The sequence below is a fragment of the Phascolarctos cinereus genome, unplaced genomic scaffold (assembly GCF_003287225.1).
Source record: "Phascolarctos cinereus isolate Bilbo 61053 unplaced genomic scaffold, phaCin_HiC Scaffold_4;HRSCAF=312, whole genome shotgun sequence".
Classification (NCBI taxonomy): Eukaryota; Metazoa; Chordata; class Mammalia; order Diprotodontia; family Phascolarctidae; genus Phascolarctos; species Phascolarctos cinereus.
The window spans coordinates 155219093-155246253 of record NW_027555847.1 but is presented as its reverse complement, the minus strand read 5'-3'; the positions used below and the strand labels follow the sequence as shown (position 1 = coordinate 155246253).

At 37.4% G+C, this 27161-nt stretch overlaps 1 protein-coding gene across 4 annotated transcripts in view; it reads right to left on the bottom strand.

Moving 5' to 3' along the window:
• The window catches only part of NTRK2 (neurotrophic receptor tyrosine kinase 2), a 414935-nt gene that overhangs the window by 237366 nt on the left and 150408 nt on the right, over positions 1-27161 (bottom strand). The window lies entirely within an intron of this gene.

Below are 27161 nucleotides of genomic sequence, written 5' to 3'. Positions count from 1 at the left end.
GGATCTTATATGCTGGAATGGATACAGAAATTAAAATAAAATTGACCTCTACCAACAAATTTGCTTCTGTTTTACCTTTGGGATCCTTTCTTCTTCATTTTCTAACATCTTGGTACAGAGGAGTGCTGCCCTTGGAGTCAGAGGACCTGGGTTCATGTCCTGGCATCACCACTTACAAATTGTGAGACAAATTACTTAACCTATCTGGGACTCGTTTTCCTCTCGCAGAAAATGAGGGAAGTTGGCCTAGATGTTCTAGATCTCTTCCAGCTCTATGGTTTCTAAGGTCCTTTCTAGCTTTAAATCTATGATTTTTTTTTTCTAATTTTACCAAGTATCTCTGAAATCTTCCTATCACTGTCAAGGGTACTGCCACCTACGCATGTCCCCCAGATTTGCAACCTAGGTATGATCCTGGGCTCTCCACTCTCTCTCACTTTCCCATATCCAATCTGTTCTATTGCCAAGTCCTGTCATTTTTACCAGCATAATATCACTCATATATGCCACCTTCTCTCTTCTAACAATGCAATCACCCTCATCATCTCATGTCTGAGCTATTGCAATTGTCTGCTGGCTGGTCTCCCTGCCTCAGTCTCTCTCCACTACAAAATGTCCTCTATTCATCAATCAAAGTTGTCTTCCTAAAGCACAGGTCTGACCATGTTACTCCCTCCCCACCAGATCAATACATTCTAGTAGTTCCCTATCATCTTTAGAACCGAATTTAAAATCTGTCTGGCTTTCAAAACCCTTCATAATCTGGCCCCCTCCTGCCTTTCCAGGCTTCATATTATACCATACTCTAAAATGCAGTGATACTAGCCTCCTTGATCTTCTTCTCATGAGACAATCCATCTCTCAACTCCAGGTATTATCTCTGGCTCTCTCCAATGCCTGGAATTCTCCCTCTACTCATCTCTGCCTCCTGGCTTCCCTGGGCTCCTTAAAGTCCCAATTAAAATCCCACCATCTACAAGAAACCTTTCCCAATCCCACTTCCCCTCTATTGATTCTCTCCAGTTTATCTCATTTGTGCATAGTTGTGTGTTATTTCTGCCCATTAGACTGTGAGTTCCTTGAAAGCAGGGAATGCCTTCTGCCTTTCTTTGTACCCCTAGCACCTAGCTAATAGGGGGGAGGGCAGGAAGTCACTCCATAAAAAAAAAGATAAAAAATGATGTTTTCCATAAAATATATTAATATAATAATTTATATGGCATTTTATATTCCTATGTATGAATCTAAATAAGTTTAACTAAGCAGAAAGCCCTAAGTCATTCAGGTATAGATTTGGATGTTTCCAAAATTAACTTCCAGTCACCTTTCTTAATCTGATGTTGTGTCTGTCAAATTTTGTTGTCTTCTGCTCCCAGTTCTGGGACTAGGAACAGTGATCTCTACCAACTCACATCCTGTTAAGCTTATAACAGCAGTGGGAAAAGAGTCTGAGGACTTTTATTCTTATGATTTTTTTTTCTTTTCTCTCCCATCAGCTTGGTTGGAAAGAAAACTAAACCAGTTCTGTCCAGATTTGTTTGATTCAATGCAGAAGCCAAACACTGTCTATGAGTTGAACCAACCTAAACCACCATGAATTTAAGAAATAATCAGTAGGAATGACTAATCCCCCCCTTTCCTTCTTTTAAATGTTTAGCCTCAATGCAATAAATAGCTCTGCATATGTACTACGGCATGTAAGATGTGCAGACCAAATAAAAAGCCAAATTCCTTAGCTGGTGGATGCTTAAAGGGTTAGCAGGGTGAATTCAAAAGTCCTTCCAATTGAAACCATCAGCTTAATCTAAGGATGACAAGCTTGCCAATAAAAAGAGTAAAGAAGTGGCTCATGAAAATAGGAAAGGTCACTCCACTCCAAATATATATCAATTCAATACTAAGTTATTGGGCAAAAGATATTTTGAAGGACAAGAGACTGAACTCATTCTGCCAGCCTCCTGAAGGCTGAGAATAGAAGAGGATGATATGAAGAAGAGGAGATTTAGCTAGAATGTAGAATGCAAGAGTTTATACTGTTAATAATTATAAGATATTTTATGCAGCACTTTCGAGTTTACAAAGTTGTTTGAGCACTTGTATCATGAATTAGGTCCATCTGATTTCCATCATAATTCCCTTCTCATCTTTCATGAACCTATCAGGCTACATAAAACACTGTTAACAGTTTTCAGATATGAGTTAACTGTCATCTCTCCAAGGCAAGGCTAGGTTTGCCTTAACTTAAACTGATATCATGTCCCTGTTATAGTATTTTCTCTGTTAAACCAACCCCACACTGTATCTCCTTAGGGAGAAATGAAGTTCAGAATTCTGCCTAACACCCAAATTCCAATCCACTGGAATCTACCATAATTATAAACAAATGAGACAGTACTGAGAAGAAATTCATAACTTCTTCTTTACTGAGGAATAGATATCAGATTGCTACAATCAAAGGCACTGTTAAAATCTCTAGGGGGTTTCCCCATACACACATACACCACCATTTATATTTTCTCTGTTTCATCAAAATGAGACCTCAGTCTGCAGTCTGATTCAACCTTGGACCTAATATACTGTTAATGCACCATAGGGCTCTCAACACATGTTGAAAGAAGATTAACTTAAATAGCATTTTTAAAGGATCAAAGATATTGCTATTAGGTTTGTAAGTGTAAATCAAGGGGTCACACTTGCCTGGCTTCATCCTTTGAGCTGCTTGACTTCTAATATTATGTAAGGCCCAAGAAATAGATCACAAGATGACACAAAATAATAGATTATTTTCCCTTGATAAAGAATAAATTTTTAGATGACAAATTGCTGAACATCTTGTTGACTTAACAGCCAAACTAGCTGTCTAGCTTCTGAGCCTGAAATACTGGTATTTTGACAATCTGACACTCAGAAACATCTGCAGTATTTCCATGATCCCACAAGATTTCTGACAGAATTAGATCCTTCAGCCTTTATAATTGTTTGCCCCAGCACTATGCCAGCTGACCTTAGATACCATGAAGCACAAGCAAACAGGGCTGGCAGAGAAGTTTGAGGAGAGAGGACCCAATGATCAACCAAAGCTGGTGGTGTTTTCTCAGTCCTCAACCTTCTTGACCTCTGAAGCTCTTGTCTATTGATTTCCTCCTCTGGTTTTCAGGTCACTGCTCTCTCTTGGTTCTACAACAAGCCTGACAAATCCTCCTCACTGTCCTTTGCTGGGTGGTCACCTATGTCCTGCCCGATAACTATGGGTATCTTTCAATGCTTTATACCAGATCCTCTTCTCTCCCCATGCTCTTGCCAGTTCCCACAGATTCAACGATAACTCCCAAATCCATCCTTGGACCCTCTTCTCCTCTCTTTCTCTCTACATTCTCCCATTTTTGGTCATTTTACCAGTTCTCATGGATTTAACTATGACTCCCAAGTCCAGTTTTGGATCTCCTCCTCCTCTTTCTTTTTTCTTTTTCTTCTCTCTCTCTTTCTCTCTCTCTCTCTCTCCCTCTCCCTCTACCCACCCCCCTACTCTCCCACTCTTGGTTATTTTGCCATTTCATATGAATTCAATAGATGATTCCCAAAGCCATATAATGACATTCTCATCTATGTCCCAAGCTCCAATGTTGCATCACCAGCTGCCTGTTGGGAATTTCCACTTATTTGTCCTATATGATTCTCAAACTCAACATGTGCCAAATTGGAAACTATTATCTTTCCCCCTACATGCACGTCTCTTCCAAACTCCCCATTTCTGTTGAGGGTACCAGCACCCTTCCCTTCATCCAGGTTTATAACCTTAGAATCATCCACTACTCTTCACTCTCCTTCATTTCCCATAACTAAGAGGATGCCAAATCTTGTTAATTCTACATCCACAGCCTCATTATACTCACACAACCACCCTAGACTGACCCTTCATTCCCTCTCACCCAGACTATTGCAACAGCCTTCTAACTGATCTCCCTGCCTCTAGACTCTCACCTCTCCAAACCATCCTTCACATATCTGACAAAATTACCTTCCCCAAAAAACAAACATTACCATGTCACTCCCCTTAAAAATCCACATCGCTTCTAGGATAAAATATAAATTTCTTTACTTGATATTTAAATTATTGTGTACCCATTAGATGTTTCCATGCAATGTTTCTGTAAGGCAATTTGGTATTGCCGTGCAAGTGAGAAAAAATGGTGTCTGAGTAGAATAAGAGACTTGCCCAGATCATGCAGAAAGGGAGTAGGAGAGCTACTTCACAGTCTAGCTGCAGCCAACTTTTTCCTGACATTTCACATTACTGCCCTGCACACCCTTTCTAATCCTGCCAAAATGGTCCATTTGCTGTTCCCCTGAATAGCATCTCCCACTTCCTCCCCTTTGCAAAGGTTGCCCCCATGCTTGGAATGCATTCCATCCTCACCTCTTTCCTCTTAGAAGCATGAACTTCCTTCCAGGACTCCCTCAAGAGCCATCTCAGATAGGGAGTCTTTCTTAGTTCTCCTGATTATTCCTATTCTCTCTTTCCTCTTATTTTCTTGTAGTTACTTATCTATGTAAATGTTAACCTTATAGTAGAATATAAACTCCTTGAAGGCAGGGACTTTTTCATATTGTCATTGTATCCCTAGTAGCTAGCACACAGTAGGTGCTTTATAATAAATATTCCTGCAGTTGGATTGAGAGAAAAAGAATGGGAAACAAAACTTCAAATCCTTTGCTAGGCCAGTGAAGGCTACCATGTTCTTATCATGGCCAAAGGAAAGGATGGCAGGTGGGATCTGTGTCCTAAATTGAAGGTCAGTCCTGCACGGCACTTTCTGTATCATTGGTGCCTGAGCCATTAGATTTATTTACATTCAGACTTGCACACGTTTTCCTCCTGTTACTCAGAAGCAGTTACCCATAAAACGACATGGATCCACAGCACATTTAAATTAACAGCAATTTATCTAGAAGGAAGGGAAAACTGCTGAGTAGAAAGGACAGGGAAGAAAAGGGAAGAAAGATGCAGCTGTTATCTAAAAAGGCAAATCTTATCAAATTTGTCACTTTGGGATTTCAAGTAGAAAATTAAATGAAATGATAACTCATTCCAGCTTCAGAGCCTCTTTGGCAAGGTGCCACTTGGCTATGCTGGTGGGAGCTGCAGTGCAGGGAGAACGTGGTGTCACCACAGCCCCGTGAAGAAGCAAACTCAGTTCTTTCCATGCGGCTTTCTGGAAATGTTTACTGGCTAAGAGAGATTAATGCTCTGTGACCTAATAAAATATAATGGAACAATAGCTAGAGAGGAACAGGGGGAAAAAAAGTAGACTCCAGAAACTTTCTTTGGTTTATAAAGGCATATAGGATGGCTATAAATTTGACTTCTATTCAGCATTTATTTATTTATTTGGTTGTTCATTTATTCATTTATTTATTTATTTGTTTTGACCACAGCCTGGCTTTGAACAGGCATTATCCAAACTAGGAATGTTTGTAGTATTCTGTACCCACTGAGTGCTTTCTTGCAATGTTTCTGTGAGACAATTTGGTGTCTACTGTGCCCATTTCACACGTGAGAAAAAAATGGCATCCAAGGAAAATAACAGATTTGTCTGGGATCATGCAGAGAGCAGGAGAGCTAAATAAAAATTTATATTCCTTGTAGTCTAACCTCATTTTGAGCAGCTATGACATTTCTGCCTTTTCCCTGAACTTTAGCTACATCAATGGATCTTCTTTCTTTCTTCTCTAAACCTTGTTTCAGTTAAACACACATACACACACACACACACACACACACACACACACACACACACACAAACCACCTAACCTATTGCGCTCTGTGCTTTTTCACCTACACATCTTTGCCTAGGCCATGCCCTTCACCTGAAATATTAATGACCAATCTCTACATATTGAAATCCTACCCATCTGACAAGGACTATTTCATGCTCCATGTTCTCCGTGGAATCTTCCCCAATTATTTTATCCAGAAGTCATTTCTCACTCTGCTAAATTCTTATGGCAGTTATCAGTACCACTCACATGGTAGTTATCATCTGTCATCTTTTTTCTAACATCACCTTGTTTTCTAATTGTCTCTATAGCTATCTTTTCCCTCCTACTAAACTAGAAGCCTCTGGAGGACAGGGGGAGGTCTGAAATATCTCTGTATCACCCCTCTCCTGCAGTGACTGTCATGGTACTTCACACTATAAATATTCATTCAGTGAGTGAACCTTGGGGTTCATGATGGTAATAGCCTCACCCTGATGTTCCCCTGAGAATTCCCAAAGTTTTCTGCAACTATACCATGAGAGCAGGATTGTAGGATTTACTATTTGCAACTTGGTAAACTGAGTTACCAAAAAACTTCCAATACAAATGACAGTGAAGCAGCAATGTATGGAGGATTATAAAGCTGGCTATATGGATATCCAATGTGCGCATCTTGGAAGCATGTTAAGTTCCTGGCTGCTAGACTCAGGTTACTCTGATTCCTCCATTAGTGTTATAGAAGGTGTGCAAGGGGTACAAAGACAAATATTGCCTATTTATGAAAAAGGGCAATAGGGTAAAGAGAAAACAGCACTAGGTCTAGAGTCAAAGCAATTAATTCCTTTCCATGGGTTTCAGTTTCTTCATCTGCAAAATGAATGGGTTGGATTAGACTAACTCTGAGATCCTTGTCAGCCCTAGATCTATAGCCCTAAGCTTATGTGGATGATCTTGAAAGTGAGATGTACATTTGAGCCTACAATAGACACATTTGACCAAAATACTCTAGTTAACATTGCTATAAAATCTGTGTTGTATAATAAAAGAAATCATAAGCCTAGAAATTCCAAAATATATAAACATTGAAAATAGCTCAAAAACAATCATGCTGCAATCTCCTAAAAATGCCTAGATCTTCCAAAGTAACTAATATGGAGTGGCTGTATATGCCTCTCCCTAGGGAGAGGGAGGAGAGGCATTAAGGTACCATGGAAACGCATCGGATGTAGATACAAATACTGCCTTTGTCACATACTACCTGTGTGACCTTGGGAAGGTCATTTAACCTTTTGGGGCCTCAGTTTCTTCATCTTTAAAATAAGAAGTCTGGGCTAGATTTCACTAAAAGTCCCCTTAAGTTTTAAATCTATGATGCTAGGATACCATCACAGTTGAAAAATATCAGGAGATCCCCACAACTGATCAGGAGTCAACAATGCAGCGCTATATGAAAAACAACCCTATATAGTGGATAAAGACCTGGCCTTGGAGTCAGGAAGCCCTGAATTTAATTCCCACCTCTGATGCATACTGGCTGCGTGAATGTCAAGTCATTTAAGTTCTCAGAGCTGCAGGAGACCCTCTAAGACTATGAATTGCAGAGAGGTTTACAGGCATCTGGTGGGTACCATGTTGGACTGGAAGTCAGAAAGTCCTGGGTTTGAATCCTGCCTCAGGCACTTGCTCCCTGTGTGACCCTGGGCAAGTCCCTGACCTTCTTCCAACCTCATATTCCTCATCTGTGAAGTGAGGATGATAATGACTCTTATTGAAAATCAAACTAGGTAACATAAAGGCATTTTTAAAAGCTCTTTAATGTGCTTTATAAGGTGTAGATACCTAATTTGCTTTGGTATAGGAAATTCCTCCCTGGGATCTCCTGATGGTGATGAAATTGATTTAAACACACATACACACACACATATATACATACACATACATACACAAAGAGCAGGTGATATATACCTGACAGACAGGGAGTACAAAAGAGTCAGCTAATGTATACTGGCCAGATCCTATCTAGTGATGTGATGAGACAATGTATATACACAATAATCAAGTTACTAAGAAAAATAATCCAAATTATTCATTATAGGGAGGAAAGAGAAAATGGACTACTTCAGTGGGAAAATAAATCCTAGTGTGAAGTTAAGTTGGGCTCTGAAAGGAACAGAACAGACCCAGATTAAACACATCATTGAACAGCTACATTTTCTTTAAAAACCCTAAGAAACGCTTCCTAGAATCTAGGTTGAAAAGCAGCATATTGGGGATCCTTCCTAAGTATGCCTTCCAAAGAGGCTGTGAACCATTTCTGCTGCTTTTATAGCTACAGTATGAATGCAAAATGTGTCGAAAGATTTGGCTCACTGATCCCCAAGCCTAAGATACGAAGGCAAGGGAGGTTCAAACAATTACACACACCTTAAGAGAAATGCCCTATAAACCCAATCTCAGTATAAAATGAGTTGCATGCAAAAATATAATAAAAATCTCACCCAAGCACTTGGCATTTCAAAGGGCAAAAAGAGATAGGTGCGGTTAATAATTCCCTGACCTGTGTACAATGAACCTTAATTACCTTAATCGAGTTGACAGTGCCTTTGCATGAAATAAAGAGTAGGTCTCATATTCTTTTTGCACTGGCACCTTGAAAGGTGTAGGCCTTTTCTACAATGTGGAGTTGCAAGGTGAAGGTAAAGAATTTTGTCATCAGCATTCTTAAAGGATATTCTTTTAAGAGGGAATCGATAACCTGGTGTCTTCCAATACAGCCTCTGGCTGTCCTGCAGTCATCCAGTCTTCACCTGGCTGCCTGCATTACTTTCTATTGATTGCTAGCAGTCAAGGACGTTAAGAACTGCTGCACAGGCTGCTTGTTTAGACTCAGGCTGTCAGACACAACCTCTACGATTCAGTATTCAGGTAAATGTTTGTGATGATGCAGAACAAGGGAGATGACTTAAAGAACGAGAAGGTGCCTCTCTGATCGCCAATCACCTCACACTGAAGCAACCACACCCTTCCTCAGCCAAACTAAGAGACTGCAGGAGATGGAAGAGAGGAAGGGAAAGAAGAATCAGGCACATCCATCCCCCTCTCTTCTATCAAAGGAAGTGGGGGAGCTGAGAAGGCTTAGGTGTGCCAGGATCTGTGCTGAAGATAAAAAGAAAAACAAAAGTAGTCCCTGCCTTCAAAAAGCTCACATTCTACTCAGAGTGGATACAACACATACACAGATAAGTAAAGACAAAATATTTGAAAAATAAAACAGCTGGATGAATCAGGAAATGACTATAGGTGGTGATGGTACATGACCTGAAATTTGAAGGATACTAAAGTCTCCAAGAGGCTTAGGTAGGAGGAAAAGCCTTCCAGGTACCACTTGAGCCCAAGGACTATGATCTCCCATGGACCAGGATTGATCCCAGGAGTCTGCCCCTGAAGGATCAATTTCACTTTCTGGCTATTTGCCCCCAACCACAGATTCACTCCAAGGGTAGTTTTCAGGTTCCACTCACATACACAAGGAATACAAGGGTCTTCTAAATCTGGGAAGAATTTTCCTCCTGAAGCCACTCCCTGTATCATCAGTAGTATATCTAAGGTATCTTGAAATTGCCATGGACACTAATTCCCAACTGAACTTATTTGTCATTTTTTTTGATACTTGAAGAAGCCTAAGTAAAAGGTACCAAGGTTGGTCTTCTGCATTTCCTAGGCCAACTATGGTATCATCGAATGCTTCTCTGGATAGAAGCACAAATTTGAGATGCTGACTTTTCATCCCTGCAAGGTTTACCAGGGTATATCCCTGTTTATTAACTTGCAAGACCCTTTACTCAGTCATGCGTCTATAAACAGGATTAGTCCTTTTAAAGTTCTTTTACACAATGCATTAAGGTCCTGGCACAGTATCTAATCAACATGTTTTTTAATTCCTGATCCTCTGATCAAGTGATTCATTTAAAAAAGAAAACTCCCATTAAACTACAGAGTTACTCTGTTTCCTTCTCTACATGTCTGTCTTGTCTGTCTGTCACACACACACACACACACACACACACACACACGCACACGCACATGCACACACACATGCACATACACACACACGCCCCTTAGGTCCAAAGATAATTCAAGGCTCACAAGAACTGACTAGGATGATGACAGGTCATGGCTAGGTGGTGAATTGCATGGTGAGATGAAAAAATAGCCACATCAGTGAGATCACAGACTCATGGAAGCATCAATGCCTCAGCTGGATTCAACCCAGGTTGACCAAAGTCAAGCGTGAAATGGCTGAAATTAAATTAACTCAGACAGGTTAAACATTTTGTGGTTAGCAGTCTTTTTGTTCAAATGGCTCATTTGAAAAAAAAACCATATTGCTATGTGAAGCTTCTACCTCCCTGTCCTAACACCTCAGCAACATTTTCCCAGAACTGGAAATTTGCCACACCTCAGTGGTTTTATATGGCAACATCCCTCTCTGAATGACACAGAAGAGTCTCTCTCTCTCTCTCTCTCTCTCTCTCTCTCTCTCTCTCTCTCTCTCTCTCTCTCTCTCTCTCTCTTTTTCTGTGATTCTTCATGTTATGGCTTGGTAAATCTGTCTCTTCATAACTTTTTTTGGTTTAGTTCCAACTGAGGAGCAGAGGGAAAAAATGAAATTTTAAGTTCAGTGGATTATTTTATGTAGGGTCATATATACCTATACAAGGCTTAAGTGTACTTTTATATATTTACATATACACACAGGCTTTATTTTTTCCATCTTATTGTTATTTTTATCCACAGAACACATACCAAGGTGATGGCTCTGTTAAGAATCACTGCTATTGCCCCAGGAATGAATCAGAGCCACAACTCTGGCAAATGAAACCTTCCTGAATCATGGGATCATAGATTTAGAACTGGAAGTGTTCCTTTGACTCAAAATCCAGCAATGAACTGTCTCCTCAATTTCTAATGAAAACTCAATGATATCATATAGGATTTTAAGTATGTTTCCAATGTTTTACAGGAAGCTCCAAACATAGTCAAAACTGCCATAAGGAAAAAGGCTTATAACACAGCAACTGTTTGTGGTTCAAAACACTCATCAATAACCAAGGAAAGTAAAGCAAGCACTCTGAGACAGATGTGCATAAAGACAAATGTGTTGCTCATATGATGGCAATGGAAAATCACCGCAAATGAAAGGGACAGCCTCTAATTACATTTGCATAGAGCACCACTGGTTAAGTTCAAAATTATTCTCTTTTCTTTATTCTCCACACTTACATCTACTTGTTGCCCAATATCTGTGGGTGCAATATCCTGAGATTTAGATTACAACTGCAGTTGGAATTATAGACTCAACATTGAACTCCAGATGTAGGTCTACCTTAGCTGTTACATGACAAAGGGTCATTTACAGCAGTGAAACCTTTTAGATGGATAAACGAGGAGACAGAGAATCTGGCTATAACAAATCATATGAATGAAAAAAATAGAGATGATTATTCCCATGGGGAAAAATTATTCTTGGCTTTACAAAAGGTTATTGTAACTCAGGGGCATGGAACTTTTGACCCAGGTTAAATCCAGCCTTTAACACAATTCCATGTGTCAAATGAAACATGTATCAACAGATAGAATCCCTATTTACATCAACAGCTATAAATATGCAATCTTTAAAGTTCTTTACTAGCATTGTATAGGCCCAAGATAGGAATGTTAATTGATTAAGACATTGTCTTTCTCTTTGTGTATGTCCTGATCTGACTCTTTATGCCTCTGTATGTTTCTTCCTCCATCATTATCTGTTTTTATCATCTTTCCTTCTCTGTCTATTCTTTATAATTGTAATTCTCATTTTAACCAATTTCTTTCTCTTTCTCTTTCTCTATTCCTCTGGCTCTCTAATACTGCCTCTTATTCTCTCCTCTTCTCTACTTCCATCCTCTTTTCTGTCTCTTTTTTTATTGTCCATAATATATAAATGAAATAATTTTTCTTTGCTACAAATATATTCCATATGAAAATTCTGTATATTAAATAGAAATCTAAGTTGCCTGGTCTTGATTTAAAAAACTGGAATATAGTACATTTTACATTTTTCTTTTTAAAAAAAAGTTGATTTTTTTTTTATGTTGACCTTGAGTGATTTTTCCCCTGCAGCTTAATGGCCCTCAGTAGAAGAATGAGAAAAATTTCCCGTTCTTGCTATAAATATTGAGCTCTGCTAAGTACTTGTTTATAGATCGGAGACTTGGATGTCATGCATGTAAGAGTGTTGAGAGGGAGGAAGGGGGCATTTCAAATAAAATTAAAGCTAATGTTAAAAATCACTTGTGACCAATGATCAACGAGAATGGAGGATCAAGTACCCACAATTAAGTTATAATTGACTGCAAAATATGTAGGATTTTTTTATGAAAGAAAAATCCATGATTAACATTTCAGGAACATGTTAACTATACAAGTGGGGTACACCAACAGGTATGGCTACATCTCCAACAGGAGTCAAAGCCCCCTTCAGTCAATCTCAGTCATTTGCATAACACTCAAGGAGGTAAGAAGGAGACTAGCATTCTCACTTTATAGATGGAGACAGGGAACCACAGAAAGACTGTGGCTACATTTCTTGCTTGGTAAGCTTGTTGTCTGAGTACATAACCTTATACTGCTTTAAAAGAAATCACCTAACTGGATGATGGAGTGCTAAAAGTCTTTTGAAAATCCCTCCATATAATTAATTCATCATAGCATTTTAGTGCAGGAAGGTATGGTATTTAGGGAAGAGGCAGTATAGAATAGTGGATACAGAGGCAGTCAAGAAGACCTATCTTTAAGCTCTGTCTCTAACATAAAACTAGCTATGTGACTCTGGACAAATTCCTTAACCTCTCAGCACTCAATGCTCTCTCTGAGGCTAAAAGTTACAGATGTATATTGGTAGATGGTGTTTTTTCACCAAGATTTCCCTATGCCAATGAAATCATAGCTCTGGTCCAAAAATAAAAAAAAAGTATTTTAGTGCAGCTGAGAAATTCTCAAGCATCTTTTCAAAAGCAAGGAGCTATGCTAATCTTCCAAGAAACAAATATTTGGTGCTCTGAAGAGATTTTATGGGTAGATGAATCACTTACTAAACAAAACACTAAGATACTGCTGGGCTGATATTACACTACCTACAAGAATAACTATGCTATATTTACTTTCTAGAATTCCCTCCTTATTACCCCAAAGCTGTAATCCCCCCCCGACCAACACACACAGCTTGCTAGGTAGATATTGTAATTGATGAATTTCAAACACATTTCCAAATTTAGGCCCAAAGAGTTTCCTGCTTAACTCTTAAATATGAGATAGAAAACTGTAGGTGGGCGAGCTATCATTACCCAATAGCTGTTTAGAGTTTTACAACTCCATTCTCCTTTTCAGTATTATAACTGATCTTAAAGGTGCTCAAGAGGGGGAAAGTAACCATTTCTCTATTTCTCAGAGCAGTGTTTCTCAAGCTTAGTACTCAGAAATCCTAGAGATGATGGAGGGAAGTCATAGAGACCAGCTCTAGATGGATTTCAACATAGCTATATTCAATATAGCTAATACATCTCCACCACTTATGATTCCACAAGATTAAAGGAATTTAAAACTGAGAGAAACTTAGAAATGATTCAATTCACTCTTTCAATACTACAGATGAGAAAGTGAAGTGATTTGCCAATCTCACATACCTAGTAAGAGGTAACAACAGCTTTTGAACCCAGACCATCCAAGTACAGTGCCCTGGTTACTTTTCCCCCTCTTGCACACCTTTAAGATCTGTTATAATACTGAAAAGGAGAATGGAGTCATAAACCCTAAATAGCTATTGGCTAGTGATATCACCTGAAAGCAGTTGTCATTAATGTTTTATGGAACAAAGAGGTCTGGGGCTAAAATAGAAGATGAAAAAATATGAGACATACTCAGTGACTTAGGGTTAGATTCCAGGCATCAAAGCAAGATTTTGCCAAGTGCTTCTCTCCAAGCCAATTCACCTCCAGAACTACTTGTAGTATGTACCTTAAAGCATCTCTCCTCACACTAATCTTGCTACTTTCCAAGGTCCCAGAATCAAAGGAGGTCTAGGTTGGAAGGACCCTCAGAAGCCACTGAGTGCAACCTGTATCTAAACAAAAATTACTTCTGCCATATACTTAACAAGTGGTCATTCAATCTTGGAATAATGATTTCCAGTGAGGGAGAACCCACAACCACCTGAGACAGCCCATTTGGCTTTTAGAAAACTCTAATTGCTAGTTTTTCTTTATATTATACCTAAATCTGCCTTTATGAAACTTTCACTCACTGCTCTTGTTTCCGCTCTCTGAGACTGAGTGGAAGAAGTTTAATTCCTCTTCCAAGTGACAGCCTTCAAATGACTGAAGATTGTCATTATGCCTCATCATACCCACACCAGCACCACCATCATCACCACCACACATGCCAGTCTTCCCTTCTCTAGGGAACATTCCAAGTTCTTTCAGTCATTCTTTATGTGGCATAACCTCAAGGTCCTTGACCATCCTGGCTTCCCTGCTCTGGAAACTCTCTAGCTTATCCAAAGATATTTAGCTGACAGTGATGCCTTTGTAACTACTGCATAAACAACTTTTGCTTTCATTTATGGATGACTTCAGTGCTCCCTCACCACCCAAAGGTGATGGAAGAGCTGAGAATACCAACAGGAAGTCTTTTTATCTCAAGTGCTTCCAAGACTCTGAGTTGTCTCTTGTTCTTGTGTCTTACAGCAGTAGCTAAATGAACTGAACACTAACTAAATTTAACAGGCTAATTGAATCTAAATTACAGTCACAAAGCCCCTTCAGAAGATTCAGTCAATTTCTTGTGGGAGAAAGTAAATGTTTTACTATATAATTATGAACTTAATTAACATAAAATAAATTAATTAGGGACTTGAGCCTGTAATGAATACCATGGTTTAGCTGTTTATTGCTGCATTTACCAGGGGAGGCTATTAGAAAGTGAGCCTTAAGAGAAAGGCTAACTTGTTATTCAAGGCCAATTGCATCCCCAAAATTAGAGAGGTTGGGTTTCTTATCTGTGTATAGCATCACGAAGTAATGGACTGTGTGCACAAAGACCTCTGTCTTAGGGTCATTCTCACTGCTTTGAGAATATGGAAGGAAAATGTCTCTAAAACTGGACCTCTAAGTGTTCAACATTTTCAGAGAGATCTTAAAGAAGCCAATGAGCCCTTCTGCTTATTCCCAGTCAAGACTATATCTAAATTATCTGATCACTGCTTCAAAGAAGCATACCTTCTACCTTACATCAGAAAGTGGGTAGACTGTGCTGTAGATGTATAAGGCAGCATGCATTTTCAAACATGTACCATCTCTTGATTTGTTTACCTTAAATGGACTTCTTTGTATTTCCCAATATACTATGCTAGGCACTGCAAAATGAAAATGATAAGGCACTGTCTATGCCCTCAAAGAGCTTATAATCAAATGAAGAGACTTGTATAAAGATAAATATAATGCAAATCAGGGTGTGGCAAGTATATAAGTGGAGTGAATAAAAATTGTCCTGAGATCAGATAAAGGAAGACCCTCTTTCAATCTAGGGGATTTGGGGAAGGTTTTATTGAAGAGGATGCATTTAAACTTGACCTTGAAGGAAGGGCAGAATTTCAACAAGCAGAAATTGTGAGATGTATCCTAGGAACAAGAAATAGTATAAGCAAAGGTATAAAGCTGGGAAAACTTTGGGGAATATTGGAATATTTTTAAAAAGAAATGTAACTTTCAGGGGCAGGTCCAAGATGTCAGAGTATGTACTCAATTGAGCTCTCCCAACCTTCGCCTCCAAATAATTTAAAAATAAATGCTTCATATCAAATTCTGGAGCAGTGGAGCCGACAAAAGGTCAGAATGAGACATTCTTTCAGCCCAAAACAACACAGGAGGTCAGAAAGAGAGATCTGTAACACGGGGGAAGAGACTAATCTGGATCCCAGATGGATGAAACACTAGTGGTGGGACTAAGTGGTGGAGACAGAAGCATCAGCAGCTTCAGGAGCTCTCAATCCAAAGATGGTAATGGGACTTGACAAGTGGTCAGAAAGAGATTACAGGGTACTACTGTGCTAGTACTGAATGCAGGACAAGATGCTGTTTGGCAACTCTATTGCCTATACCTACTTCTGAGTCATAGTTCAAGGGCAGAGAAGAACACTTTTGATCAAGAGGGAGTGGAAGCCTTGAGGAGTAGTTTAGCTTCTGGCCCCAAGGCAGCAGGGGCCCTTCCTGGGCTAGGACCAGGTACAGGAGAGCAGTGACTACACCTCTCCCAAAATCATACCATCTTGGAAGCACTAAAAACTTTGAAACTGAAAACAGCAGTGAAAAAAAGCCTGAACCACCTCCCCAAGCCAGGAATAGATCCCAACATTAATATAAAGTTCCAAATCAAGAAATATGGTAGAAAAATGAGCAAACAACAAAAAAAGAACTTGACCATAAAAACTACTACGATGACAGAGAAGATCAAGACACAAACTCAGAAGAAGACAATGAAGTCAAAACAGCTACAAGCAAAGCCTCAAAGTAAAAAAAAAAAACATGTGAACTGGGTACAAGCCTAACAAAAATTCCTGGAAGAGCTAAAAAGTGATTTTCAAAGTCAAATAAGCATGGTAGAGGAAAAATTAGTTAAGGAAATCAAAGCAAAGGAATAAAATTACAAAAAGACAATTAACAGTCTGGTAAAAGAGGCACAAAAAATACTGAAGAAACTAGCACCTTAAAAAATGGAATTTGCCAAATAGAAAAAGAGGTAGAAAAGCTCACTGAAGAAAACAATTCCTTAAAAAATAGAATTGGGTAAGAGGAAACTACTGATTCCTTGAGACATCAAGAAACAATAAAACAAAGTCAAAAGAATAAAAATAGAAGAAAATGTGAAATATCTCATTGGAAATACAGTTGACTTAGAAAATAGAATGAGGAGAGATAATTTAAGAATTATTGGATTATCTGAAAGTCATGTTCAAAGAAAGAGCCTAGACATCATATTTCAAGAAATTATCAAGTAAAACTTCCCCAATATCCTAGAACTAGAGAATAAAATAGAAATTTAAAGAATTCACTGATCATTACCTGAAAGAGATCCCAAAATGAAAAATCCCAAGAATATTATAGACAAATAATAGTTCCCAGATCAGAGAAAATAGAGTCAGGATCACACAAAGTTTAGCAGCTTCCACATTAAAGGAATGCAGGGCCTACAATATGATGTCTACAAGGCAAACAATCTGGGATTATAACCAAGAATAACCTACCCAACAAAACTAAATATTATTCTTCAAGGGGAAAATGGATATTTAATGAACTAGAAGACTTTCAAGCATTCCTGATGAGAAGACCAGAGCTGAATGGTAAATCTGACTTTCAAACACAAGACTCAAGAGAAGCATAAAAAGGTAGACGTGAAAGAGAAATCATAAGGGACTCAATAAGGTTAAACTATTTACCTTTTTATATGGGAAATTGAAACATGTATCTTCTAAGAACTTTGTCATTATTAGGGCAGTTAGAACGATTTTATATAGAAAAAGGATGTATGAATGATCTGATTATGTTGGGATGACATAAAAAAGGATAAATGAGAGAGAGAGAGAGAGAGAGAGAGAGAGAGAGAGAGAGAGAGAGAGAGAGAGAGAGAGAGAGAGAGATGCCTTGGGAGAAGGGGGAAGGCAGAGGAAGAATGGGGAAATTATCTCACATAAAAGAGGCGTGCAAGAAAGAGCTTTTGCAGTAATGGGGGAAATGGGGGGGGAGGGAGCAATGCTTGAACCTCACTCACATCTAAATTTGTTCAAAGAAGGAAAAATATATCTACATACTCAATTGGTAAAATTTCTCTCATTCACCAGGGAAGTAAAAAGGGAAAGGGATAAGAGGAAGGAGGGGAGGACTGTGATAAAAGGAAGGGCAGATAAAAGAAGACAATGGTTAGAAGAAAACAGATTTTAAAGGAGGGACAGTATAAAAAGAGAGAGAGAAAGAGGATAATCAGAAGACAATAGGATGGAGGTAAATGCATAGTAAGAAATCATAACTGTGAATGTGAATGTGATGAACTCACCCATAAAACAAAAATGGATGGCAGAATGGATGAGAAACCAGAATCCAACAATATGTTGTTTACAAGAAACACACTTGAAATTAAAAGACACACACAAAGTTAAAATAAGGGGTTGGAGCAGAATCTATTATTCTTCAGCTGAAGTAAAAAAAGGAAGGAGTAGCAATCAGATCTCAGACAAAACAAAAAATAGACCTGATTAAAAGGGATAAGTAGGGAAACTACATTTTGCTAAAAGGAACCATAGAAATGAAGTGCTATCAATACTAAATATATATGCACCAAATGGCATAGCATCCAAATTCTTAAAGGAAAGGTTAAACAAACTAGGAAATAGACCATAAAATTATACTAGTGAAGGATCTCAACTTTCCCCTCTCAGATATACATAATTCTAATCATAAAATAAGAAAGGAATCAAAGAGATGATTAGAATATTAGAAAAGTTAGGTATGATAGACCTCTGAAGAAAATTTAATGGGAATAGAAAGGAACATATCTTTTTTGTCAGCTGTACACAGTACCTTCACAAAAATTGACCATGTATGAGGGTATAAAAACCTCACAATCAAATGTAGAAATATTAAATGTGCCCCCTTCAGATCATAATGCAATAAAATTACATTTAACAGAGGGCCATGAGAGCATAGGTCAAAAGCTAATTGGAAACTAAATAATATAATTCTAAAGAATAAATGGGTTAAAGGATAAATCTTTTCATTTAAGAGAACAACAACAATGACACAACATTTCAAAATTTGTGGGATGGAGCCAAAACAGTACTTAGGGGAAAATTTATATTACTGAATCCATACATCAATAAAAGAGAGAAACAGCAGATCAATGAATTGAGAATGCAACTAAACAACAACAAACTAGAAAAAGAACGAATTTAAAATCCCCAATTTAAAACCAAGATGGAAATCCTGAAAATCAAAGGAGACATGAATAAAATAACTGAATGTTTGAAAAAGTCATTGAACTAATAAATAAAATTAGGGGTTGGTTTAATAAAAAAAAATGAAAACAACAACAACAAAAGATAAGCCATTGGTTAATTTGATTTAAAAAAAGAAAGAAGAAAACCAAATTATCAGTATCAAAAATGAAAACAGTGAAATATACCACCAATAAAGATGCAATTAAAGTGATTATTAGGAGTTATTTTGCCCAATTATATGCCAGTAAACTGACAATCTATGTGTTATGAATGAATAGTTACAAAAAATATAAACAGCCCAGATTAACAGAATGGGAAATAGAATACTTAAATAAGTCTATCAGAAGAAAAAATTAAGAAGCCATCAATGAGTTCCCTAAAAAAAATAATAAAAATCTTCAGGACCAGACGGATTCACAAGTGAATTTTACAAAATATTTAAGGAACAATTAATTCAGAATATGATATAAATTATTTGAAAAAATAGGAAAAGAAGGAGTCCTACCAAATTCCTTTTATGACACAAATATGGTTTTGATACCTAAACCAGGGAGAGCAAAAACAAAGAAAGGAAACCATAGACCAATTTCCTTACTGAATATTGATGCAAACATTTTAAATAAAATATTAGCAAGGAGATTACAGCAATATTTCACAAAGATCATACATTATGACCAGGTAAGAGTTATACCAGGAATACAGGACTGGTTCAATCTTAGGAAAGCTATCAACATAATCTACTATGTCAATAAAAAAAAAGCAAAAATCACATGAATATATCAATAGCTGCAGAAAAAGCTGTTAACATAAAACAACACCCATTCCTATTAAAAACGCTAGAAAGCATAGGAATCAATGAAGTCTTTCTTAAAATGGTAAATAATATCTAACATCAAGCACAAGCATTATCTGTACTGGGGATAAACTTGAAGCCTTCCCAATAAGATCAGGGGTGAAGCAAGGATGTTCATTATCACCACTTTTATTCAATATTATACTAGAAATGCCAGCTATAGCAATAAGCAAGAAAAAGAAATTGGAGGAATAAAAATAGGCAAAGAAGAAACAAAACTACCACACTTTTCAGATAATATGATGGTATACTGAGAGAACCCTAGAGAATTAGCTAAAAAACTAGTTGAATAATTAACAACTTCAGCTAAGGTGCAGGATATAAAATAAACCCCACATAAATCATCAACATTTCTATATACTACCAACAAAACCTGGCAGGAAGAAATAGAAAGAGAAATTCCATTTAAAATAACTGTAGACAATATAAAACTACCTGCCAATACAAACCCATGGGGACTATATGAATGCAATCGTAAAACACTTTTCACACAAATAAAGACAGATCTATACAATTGGAGAAAAAAACATGTTTCATTTTTAAAATATTATTTTATTTTTCTGCAATTACACATATCCTGTGATGCAGCAATACCACTTACTAGATCTGTATCCCAAAATGATCAAAGAAAAAGCAAATGGACTTATTTGTACAAAAGTATTTATAACAACTATTTTTGTGGTGGCAAAGAATTGGAAACTAAGGGGATGCCCATAAGTTGGGAAATGACCAGACAAGCTGTAGTATGTGATTATGATGCAATACTATTTTTCTATAAGAAATGATGAGCAGGATGATTTCAGAAAAACCTGGGAAGACTTAAATGAACTTATGCAAAATGAAGTAAAGCAGAACTGGGAGAATATTGAATACAGTAACTGCAATACTGTAAAAATGATCAGCTGTGAAAGACTTAGCTACTCTGATCAAGACATTGACTCAAAGGACCCATGATAATTCCAAAGCACCCATGATGAAAAATTCTATCCACCTCCAGAGAGAGAACTGATGAACTCTGAATGAAGATGGAAGCATATTTATATATACATATATGTAGATATTTATATATATGTATATACATATGCATGCATATGTGAGTACATATGTATATCTGCGTGTATATGTATATATACATATATGTATATATGTATGTATGTATGTATATATGCGTCTAGTTTTATTTGGCTTGTATTTTCTTTTGCAAAATGACTAACATGGAAATATATTTTGTATGACCTCACATGTAAAATTGAAATCAAATTGCTTGCCTTTTCAAGGAGGGCAGAAGGGCAGAAGGGAGGGAGAGGATTTGGAATTCAAAATTTTGAAAATGATTATTAAAAATGTTTGATATTTACTCTCAATCTTTGCTGGCAAGATTCTTGCCAGAGTCTTCCTAATAGGCTGATCCTTCATTGGGAAGATGGTCATTTACCTGAGAGGCAGTGTGGCTCCAAAAAAAGCCAAGGAATGGTTGATATGGTATTTGCTGCCCAACAACTCCAGGAGAAATGTGAAGAGCAGAACAGAGGTCTGCACACAACATCTGTAGGTCTGACCAAGGTTTGATCCTTAATAATTCCCAGACTCTATCACTATTTTACATAATATGGTGGCAAGAACACTGTATTCATGTCCTCACTGTGCCATTTTAATAATAATTGACATTTACCTAGTGATTTGGAGGTTGCAAAAACACTTTACATCCATTATCCATTTGGATCTCACAGCCTTCCTATGTCATAATTTCTATTATTATTCAGGAAAACAGGCTCAAAAAGGTCAAAAAATTTCCCCAAACTAGAAAACATAAGCATCTGAGGTAGAATTCAAACCCAGGTCTTTCCTATCTTAAAGGCAGGTCATTTCACTCTACTAGGGATATGACCATGGGCAAATTGAACCTCGAGTCCTTCATCTATAAAATAGCAATAATAATGCTTGCACTGACCTACAAGGTTGTTTTGAAGAAAGCCCTAGGTAAGCACTAGTTACATAATTAATTTATTTGGAAAGCCGTTTTTCACAGATTGTACAAATGTAAATTTCAGCTCCACCCAATCCCTGTTTAAATTATTGTGAAATTTATAGTGGGCTCTAAATGTAACTAAATTGAACGAATTTGATAGTTGACCTGTGACAATGTGGATTCACCAGAGTATCTGAAGCTTAGATTGAAACTCTCTTAAAATTTTCTTCCAGGTGGCCCAAGATTTCTTTTTTTTAATGGTTCTTTAAGACATCGCATCAAAAACTTAGCTATAAAATAATCATTATCTACTAAAAATTTAGTTAACTCTATCATCCATGAAAACAGAAATGGGCTAGGATGGATAACTGAAAACTACAGACAATGCCAAACCCCAGTTTTAATCAGATTTGAATCTTTCTCCAGTTATCTTTTACTGAAATTGCTAGCACATAATACATACTGCAATTGTAATGTGTCTCCTTGATATTTTCTACAGCATTTTATCCTATAAATGAAGCTGAGAGAATAGAAAGCATTTACTAGGAGGGGAGGAAAGTGGTGCATGAATAGGGAAAGGGTACCCAACCAGCAATATTTATGGGATATTAGCAAGTTGAGTTTTTGGTGTTTTTTTTTTTAACTCAACTGATACCTGGAGTCTTCGGTAATGGAAGTGATGATCCAAATTGAAGCCTATTGAAGCAAAGAGAGATTAATACCCTTACCAGAGTCATTAAACACTCCTTATTGCTTCACCTTTGTTTACATAATGGAGTGAAAATCACTAGACTTGGAAATTTCATTTTCTGCAGTCAACTCTCCATTATTCATAGACTGATTATCAGCTTTGTGGATTACTACCATGGACCACTTTGCCTTCCTTTAGAGGATTTCATAAGGAATTAATAATGTGGGGGAAAATAACAGATAAAACTGGCTATGGTTGACTAAATATGCTGCTAGTTTCAATCCCTTTTTCTTTATCAGATGTTCATATCATGTCTATTGATATTCATGTTCATGGGAAGGGTTATATTATTCTGTGGAATACCAGCATACTTTAATGACTTTCTTCCAAGGAGTTTAAAGAGTTTTACACACACCTGATCCAGTAAAAAGAACAATGAGTTGAAAATCAAAGGACCAGGATTTATATCTCTTCTCTGCCACTCATTATCTACATGAAATTGGATGTCATCCAACCTTTCTGGGTCATAGTTTCTTCATATATAAAATGAGAGTTCAACTAAATGTCCTCTAAGTACCTGTCACCTCTAAATCTATGATCTTATTATTTATATTAAATTTCTATCCATGAAAGGATGGGCAAGCCATTATCTTATCCATCCTTCAGATGGAGAAACTGAGGCACAGAACATTTTAAAAATATACCCAAGAACATGTAACTAGTCAAAAATAAATGAATCAAAATTTACACCCACCTCTTGAGTCTCAATATATTTATTTTCTCCTTTTTTTTTTTACTCCATATTGGATAAAAATAGCCCACTAGAGAAAACAGTCTCCCAACATTTGAAAAAAAGTATAAAATATTTTTCTGCCCACTTGAATATTTTTTTAAACAAGTACATTCCCCATCCTGGAGATATCAAGGGAAAGAAAAATATGTCCTCTATCATGTACCCAACTTAATCTGTTATTCTGAGCAGCTTTGCAAATGGCTAATGATAATACTGTTCCCAATTCTAGGTGATGACTCACCTCCATTCCTACTTAGATTTTTCCAATCTCTTTTCATGGGCTTGTATACTTTCAGAGATAAATGTTATCTTCAAGATAGTTTCTCCTCATTTCTGAGCCCATGATCTACATTTAGAGCCAGAAGACTTGAGTGAAAGTTGAAATATTCCTGGTTGGAAGAAGCTTTCAACCTCTCAATGGCTATACCTATCAGTGTATTTCTTTAGTAAGTCACAAAGTACAGAAGGCAGCCTTAAGCTCATTGAGAATCTTAGCCAAGCCTCATTTTTCAATATAAACCCTATGCTGCAGATACTGAATTAGTTGTCTTAAGTATATATCACAAAATGGAATATCTAGAGGTAAAAAGGTATAGGAGTCAGAGCCCTGGATTTTGAGTGAGGAGATCTGTGTTTGAAGCCCAACTCGTCTGCTTACTACACGTATGACCTTGCATACGTCAGTGAACTTCTCTTAACTTCATTTTCTTTATTTGCAAAATGAGGAATTGGACTAAGTCAGCCAGTCAGTAAACAGTTAATCAGACTGTTTATTGAGATGATCTCAAAGCTCTCATATGACTCTAAATCATCTTCAAAATGTTTCAACGTGTGCTTTACATTCCTCACACAGGAGATTTTGCCCATCTCTGCACCTTTGCCCTGGCTGCCCTGGAGGCCTGGAATGCATTCCCTCCTTACTTCCCCTCTCAGAATCTCAAGTTTCTTCTGAGGCTCATTTCACATACCACCTTCTACATGAAGTCTTTCCTGATTCTCTCAGATGTTCAATCTTCCCTCAAGACACTATTTTACAGATACCTATATGCGTACCTGTTGTCTCCTGGGATCAATTATAAGTTCCTTGAGGTCAGGACCTGCTTCACTTTTACCTTTGTAACCCGAGTGCTTGGTAGAGTGCCTATTAGGACACTTACTAAAGTTGGAACTTACTAAATTCTTTTTAGTTGATTGAAGGAAAATAAACTTACATATGACAATGGCGGTGGCTCACAAGTCTTATGGGAGAAGCATATGTGTGTGTGGTGTGTGTGTATATATGTGTATTTTAAAAACATACATGTATATATATGCACGTGCACATATATCCATATATACACACCTACATATGCACACGTATTTACACACATACATTATATGTGTGTACGTGTGTATGTGTATACATGTATATATGTGTGTATTCTATACACATATATTTCACACATACATACAGATATATACATGTGTGTATGTGTATATAGATATGTGCATAGAGATACACACATATATACATGTATACATATATACACATACACACATAAATTCATAAAATGCTCACCCATGTGTTTCGCATTTTGAAATTGAGCAATATGGGACACAGGGAGGTGAACTAGCCAATCCAAATGCACAAAGCTAATCAGTGACACAGCTGGGGAATGAGTCCTCAGCTCAGGCCACGGCTCATCACCTAAAGCCCGCTGCCTCTGTGCAAAACTGGTGACATTTCTATTCGGACTCACCCTCTGCAGTTTAGGTCATGCCCACAGCAATCAGTACAGAACCTCACTCAATCTCCACAGCCAACTGGCTTCCCCTCCCACCCACCCACTGAATTCGGGTTTGTTTTCCATTAAGCAGATCTGTCAAAACTCCTCCTATTCCCAGGGCAGTAGGTTCATCCAATTTCTTGCTTTGAAACATCGCAGTTATACACTACAAAATTAGGAGACCGATCTCCTTAAGCCACACCCACAGTCTCATTATTTTCTAGTCATGCCAGTAGTTAATAAGAATAGTACTGAATTTATATATTATTTTCACAGGGCAGATTTCATCTTTAACTTTACAGGAGAGGAAACTGAGACTCAGATGGGGTTAAATGATTTCCTTAAGGTCATCCAGAAAGTATGCATCAGTCTAGCCTCAAAACCAGATCTTCTGACTGAATAATTGACACTCACATAGTGCTTTAATTTTTGGATAGCTCTTTACTTCTATTCCATCACTGGATCCTTACAACCACCCTGGGAGGTAAGTTCTATTATTAGTCCCATTTTACAGATGAGGAAACTGAAGCACAGAGGTTAAATGTCTTGCCTAGGGTCACACAGCTTCTAAAGGCCTGAGGCAGGATTCAAACTCAGGACTTCTTGACTCCAATACCAGCACTCTATGAATTGCACCTCAGGAGCTTTCCACCACTCTTGCCATACTGCTTATCCATGCATGCTATGTATGTGTGATGGTGTTGCTGAATATTGGGGTGAAATAAATATGCAGTTACAGAAGGCTCCTTCCTCTAAACAGTTAATATTATAGTGCTGGTCCCTCAGAAAAGAATTTTATATGTGTGTGTGTGTGTATATATATAATATATATATATATATATATATATATACATATATATGTAAGTATGTGTATATATATGTAAGTATGTGTATATATATGTAAGTATGTGTATATATATGTAAGTATGTATGTATACACACATACATATGTATGAGACCCATATATATACATATATATTTTTGGTTTTTACATAGAACACTTTATGAACCATACTAATTCAATTCCTTCCTTAGCATCTAAAGCTTTTTGTGAAATATTAATGAAGTATCAGTGGAATACAAATGTTAACTGTCTAACCACTTTTTCAGATGAAGGGTCATGTTTCTTATCAATAATAATAACAATAATAATAGCATTTATACAGCACTTCAGGGTTTGCAAAGCACTTTGCAAATGACATCTCATTGGAGCCTCACAGCAGCCCTGGGAAGTAGGTGCAAATGTTATCCCATTTTACAGATGAAGAAACTGAGGCAGACAGCTGTCAAATGACTTTCTCAGGGTCACACAACTAGCAATGTCTGGGGCTAGATTGGAATGACTACAGGCCGGTGCTGGACCTTTGTTGGACTCCATCTTATTTAATGTCTTCATACCACTCCACTAAAAGAATAATTCTCAGTATTACTTTTTTTTTCAAAACACATGACCCTCAGACTAAGCAAACTTTCTCTTTAACATACCCTAATGGTATTGGAATAAAGACAACTGTTCACAGAGGCTAAGGATTTGTGTGGATAAAAATTCTGCCCACACAATATTTAGCCCCTTCTCTCTTACTTATCCTTCTAATGGAATCCCTGCTTTTCTTCAAAGCTCATGTCAAGTTCCATCTTCTACATCTATGTCTTTCCTGATTCTCTCCAGTTACTGTTTGGGAAATTATCTCCCCATTACTGTTGAGGAAGGGAAAATGGAATCTGTTATTTGCACATTTACATTGCACATGCTGTCCTCCCCCCTAGAATATAAGCCCTTTGAGGGCAGGGAGTGTTTCATGTTTGTCTATTCCAGCAGCTAGCACAGAGCCTAGTGCCTAGTAGGTGCTTAATAAATGCATGACGATTGATTGGCAACCTTTTTAAAATGATTCCTCATTCTTTTTAACCATTTTGGAGGCTTTAGATGTAGCTTGGTGCCTATGTCTGAGGAAAGGGAGGGCAGACATTTTTCAAGTTTAAGTCACATTTTAGACATCAACTCTCAACTTCAGAGCTAAATGTTTAAAAACAGTATTCCCTCCAAAATACTATGTTCTAATTTCCAGATGATGGCCTTATTGAATTGCAAATCTAAAAAGAGGCTTCTGACTTTTAAAAAAAATTATTAATGAAAAGCAACATTGGACACAGAGGAAATACTATGCTCAAGAATGTGTTCATGATATTTTGTTTATAAACAATACATGTCTTCTGGTATTTTTTGAGGGTTGCCATTACCATC